The sequence below is a fragment of the Sinohyriopsis cumingii genome, chromosome 5, assembly GCF_028554795.1.
Source record: "Sinohyriopsis cumingii isolate HCF-2022 chromosome 5, ASM2855479v2, whole genome shotgun sequence".
Taxonomy (NCBI): domain Eukaryota; kingdom Metazoa; phylum Mollusca; class Bivalvia; order Unionida; family Unionidae; genus Sinohyriopsis; species Sinohyriopsis cumingii.
The window spans coordinates 88128936-88142217 of record NC_142965.1 but is presented as its reverse complement, the minus strand read 5'-3'; the positions used below and the strand labels follow the sequence as shown (position 1 = coordinate 88142217).

Sequence of the window (13282 nt, the reverse complement as noted above, 5' to 3'; positions counted from 1 at the left end):
ATAATACAAATAGCTTGTAATATTTCACATCTTTATATTAAGACTTGTGCAGGCAAAAAGAGACTCTTACACAAGGCAACGAGAAGAGTGAAATCATTAGACGAGTTTCAAACATTTAAATGTCAATATAAGATTGTCTTTAGCAGCACCAAAAAAGAGAAGATTCTGATCATGTTGGACAAAACTTCAGGATAGTGTAGTGACATGACCGTTACAGTATATGAAAATTATGATATGGGTATATTATTATAGACAACAAATTTTTTTCAGGTGTTGAAATGTGATTGGTCATATCCATTGGTCTCTTTGCATATGCCACTGTTTTGTTTGTAACCTGAATTCCATTTCCAACTGGGCAAGGGTCATTATAACCAGTATGTTTCACTTAGATAACAAGAATGGTTTCAAATCCTGGATGCAGTTTCAGGGAAAGGTAGTGGAGGTCAGTGGTCATATTTAAAGATTTCAAAATATTAGAAAAAGTCATCCAGGCACCCATCGATCCTAATGATCCATTACCCAGGTTTTCGATCAAAGGGAAATTATATCAAATGTGAACTGGAACTGGTTTTTTGTAAGTTCATATATGTAAACCCCCAAAAGAGGTATATGCATAGTTACCGTATTTTCCGGCCTGTAAGTCAATACTTTTTGACTTGAAAGTCAGGTCTTTGTCTTATACTCTGAATCGACTTGTATATGGATTTTTCATTGAAATTGCATCGACTTATATATGTTTTATGGTACCCGGTATGCTATTAAATTGCTCTATAATTGGCATAGTCAAAAACAGGTCACATAGAAGTACCAATTCTTGTTCCATTACAATGTCAGTAAATTGTTATAAACTAATATGACTGCTTTTATATTTATAAGTTTTGTCATTATTTAGTTTGCATTCTGCATGTTTTGTCTTGTTTCTCAAACTAGAAATTAAAGAAAACAGTTAATTCACTGGGCCGCATAGCACACTTATGGTCTATACTCAATAGCGTATTGTTTGTTCCTAAAAAAGATATGAAATAATTTTGTTTTATTTATCATTTTCAATCATACCTCATTCTTCCTGATCACATTTTAGCCACTGGTCCATTAATATTTGGACCTCTCTGGTGGCCTAGTGGTTAGAGCGTCCGCCTCAGAAGCGGGAGGTCATGGGTTCGAAGCAAGGCTGAGTCATACCAAAGACTTACAAAAATGGTACTAACAGCTGCCTTGCTAGGCGCTCAGCATTAAGAGGTTAGTGTTAGGACTGGTTGGCCTCTTGTCAGGATAATGTGACTGGATGGGACATAATGCTAAATGTCTGCGGCATGATGCCCCAGTGCTAGACATCACTATAAACTGCCACACTGCAGACATTGTAGTGATATGACTGAAAAATTGTTAAAGCTATGTTAAAAATCATAATCACACACACACATCACATATTATTATTTGATTTTCCAGTATACTGTTTGACACATGCGACCGATTACTGGTATATTTTTTTCATTGATATAATTGATCCTACAAAGGGATGTAATCCATAAGAACGCAAGCATTCTATGATTATTTATAAAATACCTTAGATCATGCTTTCTACTGAAAATCATATCAAATCATATGTTTGTAATTGTATTTGACAAAGTTTCTCAAATAAATATGGTTTAAACTAAACTAAAATTCAAATATATAGATGGACTTCTCATAGATCATCAATGATCGTTTTTAGTATTATATTTCAGTTTAAAGCAAATTGTAATGTCAACATATCACCCATATTCATTTTTAGCCAGCTGTCATTTTGGTGTCTCTCTTTGATTATATGGGTAGTTGATAAATTGTTCTTTGGTTTCCAAAAACTGTCAAAGCCAGTTACCACAATTGTTTAAACCTTGATATTGGCTTTGGCTACATATACTAGTTACTGTATTGCCATTACCCCATTGTTCTTTAACATTATTCCGCATCAATTATGCTACTGGTTTTTAATATCAAATGGATTAAGAACCACAGGAAATGATGCCCACTCCCTTCTATGGATGTAAATAATGAATTTAGCCAATGGCATTGTTTTCATTGCTATAGTACTGGTACATCTGAATGAGTTAAGCATGTTTTGATCAATCTTTTCAGTCATAATCATTCATATAAATATCCCCATAAAAATCATACAACTTATCTCACAATGCCTCCCATCAAATCATGCAAGTCTTACACAGCGGCTTTTAAGCTCGAAGATGTAAAAGTTTGAGGAAGAGAAAGGTGGGAATATGGCTGCTCATAGGAAATACGGTTTAAGTGAAAAATGTGTTTGGGATTGGCGCAAAGCTATGGTTGCATTATGCGCTACAAAAAATACAAGGAAAGCAAATCGTGGCTGCAAAGCCAGATGGAATGATATTGAGGATAAATTAGAAGAATATATCTTGACACAACTCGCTGCATGTTGTGGAATGAACTCTGTTGAACTCAGACTCAAGGCAAAGGAAATCGCAACTGAATTAGGAATTGAAAGTTTCAGTGGCAGTATGGCATAATGATTTAGGTTCATGCAAAGAAGGGGCCTTAGTATAAGACAAGGCACTACTATGGCACAGAAACTACCAGTAGACTTTTTGGAAAAATTGAACAGTTTCCGAGAGCATTAATAAGACGAGATTAAAAATGACAATTTGGAAATGACTAACCTGATAAACATGGACGAAGTGCCCTTAATATTTGATATTCCGCTGAACAGAACAGTTGAGTTTAAAGGATCTAAGAGTGTTACTATTATGACAACAGGTCATGAGAAGTCAAACTTCACTGTAGTTCTCTCATGTTCTGATGATGGCAGAAAGTTGCCACCCATGTTGATTTTTTTAAAGAAAAACAAATGCAAAAGGAGAAATTCCCCAGTGGAAATAATGATTGAAGTCAGTTCAGAAGGATGGATGGACAATAACATGATGGGGAGGTGGTTAGATAGATGCTTCACACATTGAGTTTGTGGATTTTTCTTCACTAAGAAGTCTCTCCTCATTATGGATTCTATGCGTGCACACATCATTGCCGAGACAAAGGTGAAGATTGAAACCAAGAAGACATCATTAGGCATCAATGATCATCCCAGGTGGTATGACAAAGTTATTACAACCATTAGATATTTCTGTTAATGGCTGTTTCAGAGCTGAGTTTTGGAAGTTGTGGGAACATTGGATGAAGGCAGGCGAGCACAGCTTCACAAACACAGGACGTATGTGACGTGCTACATATTCCCAGGTTGCACATTGGGTTAAGGATGCATGGGACAGGGTTTCTGTTCAGCTATTGTGAATGGCTTTGCTAAAGCAGAAATTGTCAGCAGCAAAGAGAAGCCAGATGAGGATGATGAGATGGAGACAGACGATAATGAGAACGTTTCCAATGATCTGAGCCCTGAGATAGCCACCATTTTTCATTCCAGTATGGAAGATGAAGACTTCAAGGGATTTTTAGATATTGGAGATGATTAAGTGAACTCTTAATCATTATTTTCGTAATTAGAGTGTGGAATAGTTATACTACAGGTAATAAAATGAAGTACAGCACGGATGTGCTTTCAATTATAATCGACATGTTAAATAATATGTATTTTAAAACTGTTCATTTGTGTGAATTTGATACAGCATATCCTAGATATGTTAAAGTATAATAAAAAGTCTTTTTTTTAGTTTGTAACTTTTATGATTTCCCTATGGATAGCCTCATTTCCCTACTGTTATCCTCACTGATTTTATCTCATCTGTTGAATCTTGCATTCAGACTGGTTTCAACTGGAATAATCAGGTTAAAGCTTTAGACCTTTAATTAACATGTACATAGCATGCACAGCACAGCCATATGGCTCTTGTTGTAATGGATATCATTATTAAAACAAGGATGGATTGTTTATTCAGCTGTGTCAGTTGATAATGGCATATAGCAGTGCCTTGTACAGGAGTAAAATCACAACTGTCAGGTAACTGCCATATATGGATTATAATTGTCCTGAACTCACTCACTCACTCCCTCTTTCTCTCTCTCCAAATCAAAACTGGAACAAGCATGTTAACATCATTGATGCAATTTCACGAGTGCTGGTAATATGGAATATCATGAGCTGTATTTCATCACTGTAGAACTTGTCTTTCAAAATTTCTAAAGTGCTGTTGCTTTGTCCTTTTCCTGATGCAACATTTTCTTCAAGTTAACAAATCCCTCTCCTCTAACATTTTTTAGTCATATTACATATGAGTCACATCAATAAAGCCTGTTTCAGTTAATATATGTTGCCATGTTTTTTTCAATATAGACTGGTCTGCTACTCAAGTGTGTATCAAACTATTATGAATCTGTGACACATTGTTTCAAATTCAAGAAACCTGCCTGTTTTCTTTGAAACATGTCATGTATAGTTACTTCAAATAGAAAGTAAGGAATCTGTTTGAAGTACATAACCAAATGGTCAGACATGTCGAAAATATAAGATCAGTAGATGGAGGTTTATGATGAGTCAATGTCACATGACATGAGCCTTGAACTGTACTCATTATTCTGAGTCTTGTTCGCTCCTGACATCACCAGATATGATGTTGTTTAATCTTAACTTCAAAACTTTTTTTTTTATGAACTGAACAGGTACCCTATTGCTGATTTTATTACCCTGTTAATTATAAACAGGTGGGTACCCATTATTCATATTTTCATTGGTAGACGTGAAACAATTCATTGATAAATTGATGCATCGATACTTTTGCTGAAACAATACACATATCTTTTCAAGAGACGGAGAATCGTTAAGAAACGAGTAACCATATGCATGTTATTTTAAATCACAGGCACTCGTGTTTATTTGTAAAAATGTAAAAGATAATTTGAGAATACCTACATGCCATCTACAAGTTAACACAAAGTGACATGGTTCGCAATCTGCCCCCCCCCCCATTTCATGCTAATTATCCTAACCCAGAAGTATGTTTAGCATATACTATACATTCTGAATGTGTTCCACATGTGTAATGAAGTACTTTCCTCATCATTTAATAACCACTTTCATGTGAAGTTTATACTATGAATTTTATCTTGATTCCTTTGGTTGATTTGAAACCTATGTTACAGGTGTGATGCATTCAATATGTTACATTCAAATCTCATTTGTGGTTATTGCTTGTTCCGCTCCAGGTTAAACAATAATTACAAGTCAGAAATCAATGTAGCTTATTCTCTGTGTGACAAACAGGAAGTATTGGCAGAGCAACAGAGAGACTTTACTGGAAAGTCATTAGATATGTCAAGTACTTGAGTGGAGATGCTGTCAGGGTGTGCCATTGCGTGAATCATGCAAAATTTTTACAAATTCGCGTGCTTGGAGAACAACGAAACGCAAAAACTCCCCAGAGAGTCATTGAAAGTTCCATATATGAAAATATGCTCGGTGAAGCATAAATTTTTTTTTTAACCGTTGTCGAGACGTCTGTTTTTCGTGTAGCAACTGTTCCACATGTGTTCTTCAAGCACAAAATGAATTGTTGTGAAACTAAATTTGATTAGAACGATGTGCCAAGGAATAAAAATTATGGCTTAGTTTGAACCATTCATGATGAAAATTTTACAAATACGTGTTTAAAATACAGGCTACCTAAGAAAACCCAATATGTGATTCCCGGCGTGGTTCATTATGATTTCATTCGGCAGATACTTGCTGATGATAGTGATAATGACATTAATTTTTAAAGTTATGAAGTATATCAGGTTATTGGAGCTGGGAGAGTGTTAATGGAGACACTAGTGAGTGATTTTGAGCCCGAAATGGCGTTAAATATGAGTCCAATGTACATGCTGGATGGAAAAAAGATAGATGGCATGACCCTTTTTGTGGTATTTTGAAATTAAATGGACATAGGGCAGAATGCTAAGCCTAATTAAAATACAGACAATTTAAAAGTATAATGCAATTTTCATTTTATTTTATTAATAAAATTTGCCCTGCAGATCATAAGCTACAAAACCATATACATGTATCCATATCAGGGTTAAGATAAATTGAATAAAATAAGGGTTAAAAAATGCAATTAAGAAGTACAGATATTTACTTTAATACCTCTGTCTGTACAAGCATTGATAGGCTAAATACCTTATACAGCATTATGGAACAGATAAGAAATTTGGCATAGTAGGCAGTAAACTAATGATTTAACAGAGGATGTTTATGTTGGTGAAAAATCCTATTTTGGAGAGGATGTATCCAAAAGATAATATCTCTGAGCTCTGGAAAAGTGTACATAACAGTCACAATGATCAGTCTCCCAACATATTCAAGCTGACAAAGCTAGCTATGTATATGCCCCTTCAGATTAAGAAGCACAGAACAATATTGAACAAAGAAAAGGAGTAGAGTATGCTCAGAATTAATTAACAAATTAATGCTTATACAACTTGAGCTGACATCTGTCAAAGATGTTGATTTCAGTAGAGCTATAAGAAAGTGGATCAGGAAGAATGAGAGACAGATAATAAAGTTTAGATGAATATTGACTTATAACCATTTCTTCCTCCCCTCCTTTTTTCTTTATCCCGTAAGATAAAATCCTGTCATAATCTCTCGTTAAATTGTACTTGGGGAAACAGATTTGGAATTTCTCTTTTTTGCGCAGAGATATTTAACCAATGAATGAAGGTGCTGATGGAATAAATGAAATTAGCATAGAGTGAGCAATGGGGTAGATTTCAAACTGCTCAAGTTTATCACATTGTGTAAGTTGTAGAATAGGACTGGGTGTAGTCAGCAGTTTTCCTTTTTCACCAACAAATACAAGTACCTGTGGCTGCAGCAGTCTTTTGCATCTGCAGGAAATAAATGTGGTTTTGTTGGTATTCAACCTTATTCCCATGCCCGGATTTGTTCTAGGTGAGATTTTCTTTGCACGAGGAAATTGCGTCATTTCTTCTGTTTTGAAGATAACTTCATAATGTCTTCCTAGTGTAACTGAGACACAAAACTGGTAATAATATGTTTTCAGGTCATTGATGTTGTACAAAACAAAGTGAGTTAAATGGAGCCACCATTAAATGGCCTAAAATGTTGTATAAAACTCACTGCAACCAACAGCTAGTTTGTTTGAAAGTATTGTTGATATCTTCTCATCAAAGAGAATTGCATGTAAATATATAATAACTGTATGTCTATCTGTAGTCAGCATACTGGAAATACAACCAAGAATGTCAACATACATGAATGGTCACCACTTACCTTCCAAAGATGGAAAGACAATCAAGTTCATATGTGTATCGATATGTATCATATTGCAGGCTGCATATAGTAAATCATATCAATATGTGGTGCAGGTGTATCATTTCACCCGTATTCATTAGTGATATGGACTCTTTTGTATCTGGAACTTCTCTGAAAACTGCTTGAGGGAAAAGGAATGATTGTATTTTGTATGATGTTGTACAAGGGTGAGTAGATGACAAAGAAGTTTCTAATCCAGGATGTAGATAGGTGAGAATTGGGTGTATGACAAAAATGAAAAAGTGCTGATAACTTTAATATTTAATTATATTAACATGTAGATTTATGGTCAGAAGAAGATAATGCCTCGAAGAATGTGAGTCTTTCCCTCCCATCTGCTGGGGATTGTGCAGTCACCCCAGGTCCCTGATCAGTTTCATTATTAAAGATGCCAGTGGGTATTCTGGTACTTGGGTACCTGCCCACTGATAATAACCCCACAAGACAACTATTTTGAGCCGTGTGTACAGTGGCTAGTAACATGGTGTGGTTATTTGATCTTGCCACACAACTGACACATGTTCAGTTGCAAACTTGAATAGCTTTCGCAAATTGCATGATCAGTGTTACTTACAAAGGTCAAGCTGAGTCTCAAAACAAACATCTGCATATGACAGTGAGGCCAAGGAAAGTCAGATGATACACTGATGACTAGACCATGATAATTTACTAGACGACAATGGAGGATTTCAGAACTTATGCAGAAAATGAGGAAGAATTCTTGGTCTTTGTGCCAGGTGACATTAGTATTGACTTTTATTGGTTACTTTGAATTTTAAACAATGTTGACTTAACTTCAGAGTTTTACACATTTAATACAATATCCCTTTGATCGGGTATTGTGGTAACTGATTGCTAGGATTGACAGGTACCCAGTAGAAAGTTGTCTAAAATTTTGACAGCTTTATTCATTATCCTTGTAACCCATAAGAGAGAAAAGTTCTGGGTGGCACATTGCTTTAGCTGATCACTGTGTATCGTCAATGTGAGGTTTATATACCCCTTACAGCTGGTGCACAGCACTGCTACCATTTTGACCATGTGACATAGGCACAGCTGGTTGGTATTAGGCAAACAAATTACAAATCGAGGGTTTGCAGCTGGTGTGCTTGGGTAGAAAGATGTTTTTAATGATAGAACAACCAAAATATTGATTTTTTTATGGGGTGTGGGGTAAAGAGGAGGTGGCTAAACAGACATTTCATTTGTTCATAATAGAAACAAATATGTATTCTTGTAGTATATTACTTGTACGATGCTATTGCTATGACAATGGAGTTACATCAGGGTAATTGACATCAGTCTCGCAGAGTGAGGTTGGTTATGGGAGGAGCATGGCATCTCCGGGACGGTTATAAATTCTATCAAAAGACAGTGGGGCCCAGAAATCTTTGTTATCACAAGAGGAATATAATTAACAATTATAATATAATGACTGGACTGGTTTAAAGATAGATGTCAATTCCTATCTGAATTACAGATTGTATTATTGGTGTATAAGCAGAGGATATTTTGGGATGCACAAATAACATGCGCTGCAATTTGGATAGGGATCTGCATCTATCTTTGCATCTGGAGTCATTGCGTGGGTATAGGAGTCATCTAAGCTCTCAGAGCAAGTCCAGAGCAAATTGCTAATAATGCAATTCATTGGAGTTAAAAATCAGTATGTCAATACAACACATATACGTTCTTTTTATTTCATGATCAGACAAAAATTTTTAAAGTCCTGTACATACCTGATTAAAAGTCAAGCCCAACTGCAAACTGCAAAACCCATATCTCCTTTTGTATAATGCAATGGCAGATCTGTGTCAATACAGTTTATAAGGAGTAATCAAACAGATATTGAGGTAACAAACTATGAACTACTGGTGCATCTTATCAGCAGGTTCTGTGTTGTTTGCAGTTGAGCTCAAATTGTAAGCAAGTATAATAAGTACAAAACAAGGTATGTCATTTAGCATGTTGAAAAATTGTTTTCAACCAGTTGAGCCTTCCATTTGTTCTGGCTCAACCTGGACCCTTAATGAAACTAAACTCATCCATGTTCATACCAGTGGACATGTATAGCTTTGAGTTGTGTACACACACATAGCTGTCACATTGGAACACACAATAGATGCAAATTGTTTCCTCCTGCCTCTTTCCCTGATCATACCTGTTAGTGTATTTAGCAATCCTTTGTTCCAAACCTTGCACTTGTAATCTTACTGCTCCTTGTCTGTCGTGTTCCACTTGAATAGAAGGCTGTATTACACTAGCACGGAGTAAAACATTATGGGTCTGATCAAATAGTAAAGTCCACAGTCTTAAGGGTTTCAACAAATTGCTTCTTTCCTCACAATGTTTCTGTTTCAGTTTCACTTTCTGTGGAAGGTATTGATCATTTTAATAAAGGTGCAGGTATAATTTAATGTTGGATTCCAGGAAAAGGTATCTTTCTGCACCATGTAGATTTTACCTGTATATTTTACCTGTATACTATGCTGGAAAAACATCTATACAATTTATTTTTTTGCAAATTAATATCTGAAGTATCAACTTTTGAATGCAGTATGTGTATCAGTGTTTTCTTGAACAAAGTAAAAAGGGAAAAAAAAACTTATTCAATTAAATATGTCCAGTTGTGGTTGAAGTCATTTTATATTTGCCTATTCAAGTATCATTCAGCAACACAATGGCTTTCAAGGTCAACCTGTATTTTAACACTTATTCAAGGTTAGGTTATAAGGAATTTTTGATTTTTGCATGAACCATTACAGTTTGACATTGAACTGATTGAGATCTATGTAGTCAAGGTAATTGCCATATTAAATTCTATAATTTGAATTTTACCCATGAGTGTTTTGAAATCCAGTGAGGGCACGTTTCTGGAAAACATGGATTGTGAGTTGACTACAGTGCTGTGGTGTGTGATTTTCTATTGCCACATGTGAGCTTAAGTTATAAACAGCCTGTCTTTGAGATTGTTCTGTTTATGCCACTCAGTCCATCATCTAATATGGTCATCATTACTAAATAATAAAAAAAAACTTTAAGAAACTTCCTCACAAAAACTGCTTACCAGAAATTGGAAAGGAAATAAGCTGGAATATAGGTTTTTTTTCCCAAAACTTGTCTTCATATATCCATTGTACTTCATCTGCAGTGTGTCCATCCATCAACAACTGCTTACCACTTCATATTTCTGATCTGATTTTGATAAACTTGGAATAAGGGTTTATATCATCAAAATCTCAAACAAGTTAGATAATGAGATACATGCCATCATCTCAAGCCTTGGGAGACAGTCTGCTATGTTTATGACCCATGGCTGCATGTGCAGAGATTTCCTCATTTTTCATGAGTGATCTTGTAAGTGTGCGAGCTTGTTACCCTTCTCGAGGCGATATTCCTGATATAATTGTGATTAGACTAGGAATATTTACTTACATCATCAAGATCTTTGACTGTTTCATTAATGAATAAGATCGACCGGACCACTATGCATAGTTATGAGTGACCTTGCATCAGGTTGGCTGAGTTTATTATCACTGCATAAGCCATAATTGTGATCAGATCATGGTCAGAATTGGAGTAAGGGTTTAGATCATAAATATATCTGACAGTATTGAAAACAGATAGGATCCATGCATGAGGTAATCTTGCATCATATTGCTGAGCTTGTTGCCAATTTTGAAGGCATATTTTCTATCTGATTTTTATCAAAATCAGATATAAGCTAATTTATCTGATGGCTGAGGTTGTAACTTCTAGGTCTAGAGACTGTATTTCTCATCTAATTTTTCATATATCGTTAAATAGATAAATTGAGTATATTATACAGTTTTTGAGATACAGTGTACATTACTTGGACTATTTTCTTACATTTTGCAGAAATTTTAACATCTTTACAATCTACAAGTATAATTTTGTGTGTAATCGATTGTTACTTTTCTTGAATTTTACTTACAGTTGGCACCATACCCAAACCAAAATTGCAAGCTTGTTTTAAAGCTTGCAGCAAGCTTGCCACAAGCTTATTTATAAAGCTTGCAGCAAGCTTGTATTTGGAACATTGCAGCAAGCTTATTTAACAAAACTGTCATAAGCATGCACAAGCTTGCAAAAGCTTAAACTTGCACAAGCTTGCGCAAGCTTAAGCTTGCACAAGCATGCACAAGCTTAAGCTTGCACAAGCATGCGCAAGCTTGTTATTTATTTACCTAGTACAATAAGTATACAAGCTTGCGCAAGCTTGTTACTAGCTTGTTGCAAGCTTGCGCAAGCTTGTTACTAGCGTGTTGCAAGCTTGCAGAGATTTCTTGCTACAAGCATCTGGGCTTTCAAAAATCAGACATGATTGTGCTTTCCCCCCTTCCAAAAAACCCCTGAAAATGTGAAGGGGGGGTCTGGGAGTCTGAAGGCCCCTGTCCAAAAATGCATTTTAGACTCGTCTGCTCCTGGTGGACCATATTATCATAATATATTGCAAAGTTTTACTTCATTCCAATTAAGTAATCTGCATATTTAATGATTAAATAATGTAATCTTATAGTTGCAATGCAGTGGAAAACAAATCTGTTCCACCAAAACATTAAGTTTAATTCCATTGTTCAAGTTTATTCATTCACTGCAAGCTTACCCAAGGCTGCAGAAGCTTTATGTGTTCCCCTAGCTGCAAGTGTCACGCCCCTATGAAATGATCATGAATAATGAATGAACTGGCATGAACTGTTCATGAACTTGGTTCAAGAACCATTCATGAAAGTTCATCAAAAGGTTCATGAATTATTCTAGAATGTGCATGAACTGAAAACAGTCCACAAATTGGATCATCATCATTCATGAACAAGTGCATGAACATATTCATGAACTATGATGAACAAAGTTTCTCAATGATTCATGACCAGTGCCTATAAAACAAAATATGATTACCTGACAAGTCACAAATACCTATTTCATCCTGAATCATACAATAACCTTAGATGGGGGATGGGGTTAACACAGTATAAAATGCAACATATTATCTTAAAAACTGTATCTGATTTCAGATAAATTTAAACTGACAAGTGATATTCTTTTTTTTTCACCCTTAGCAACACTTTTTGTATGTTCTGTAATTTTTCTTTGAAAAATATTCAAGAGATATTGGGGCAGTTGCCTGCAATCAACTGTTGAAGCATATTTCATCGTCATGGGGCTGTTTTTCAGCTGGGGTTTCTCCTGACCAATCTTCTTCCAGAGACTGACCTGTCTGATAACTCTTTTGTGAAGATGTTCAGGGTCTATAATTTAATCAAATCCTGTCCATTGTCTCCTTCTGCAACTTAATGTCTCCTTCTGCAACTTAAGCTGTTCCATCCGATTACTGTTTGGATCTTTAACATTGTTGCAGCAGTCACAATTTAATGTCTCTTCCATCTTGAATCCTCCAGTTTTCAAATTTTCCTCCTTAACTACAAACTTCATCCTCTAACAATTTTACTTTTCTGCTGTTTGGTCTGAAAAAAAGGTAAAGTTAGTTAATTACAGATAATCTCTGATCAACATTGTTTTTAGCTTTTAGCACATTATCATTGTACCCCACTTTACTTACTGGAATAATATGATCCAACTCAAAAATGATTTAATCCCTTACACATAATACTGAGCATTTATATTATTGCAGAATTTTGTCACTGTTTTATATTAATTGAATCTGTCTAGCCATAGGTATAGTCACAGGAGATGGATGTTTTATTCAGTAAAATATGACAATTTTTTTGACAACATCGTTACACTAAATAACCATATATATTACAGATAACGGTTATTTCATGCTTTCAAATATTTTCGCCATTTTTTATTGATAAAACGCCAGACTTGTGTGGTATAGGCCCTTAGTATGTCACTAATGCATCCACTCCGACTCCGCATGTTGCGTATAGCTGCTTCTGGTTTCATCACGTTGTTATTTGCACTTTTATTGTGAACAGTTTCACGCATTAACTATTTTCTTAAGTTTTTTTTTTTTTAAATTAC

The 13282-nt window shown here is 35.3% G+C and overlaps 2 protein-coding genes across 2 annotated transcripts in view; one reads left to right on the top strand and one right to left on the bottom strand.

Moving 5' to 3' along the window:
• Positions 1–9609, bottom strand: part of LOC149799697 (uncharacterized) — a 37885-nt gene extending 28276 nt beyond the window's left edge. Inside the window, exon 1 of the mRNA XM_089959052.1 lies at positions 9438–9609. The gene's annotated coding sequence lies outside the window, so the exon portion shown is untranslated. The remainder of the gene's footprint in view (positions 1–9437) is intronic.
• Positions 1–13282, top strand: part of LOC149799696 (voltage-dependent calcium channel subunit alpha-2/delta-1-like) — a 230274-nt gene that overhangs the window by 54204 nt on the left and 162788 nt on the right. The window lies entirely within an intron of this gene.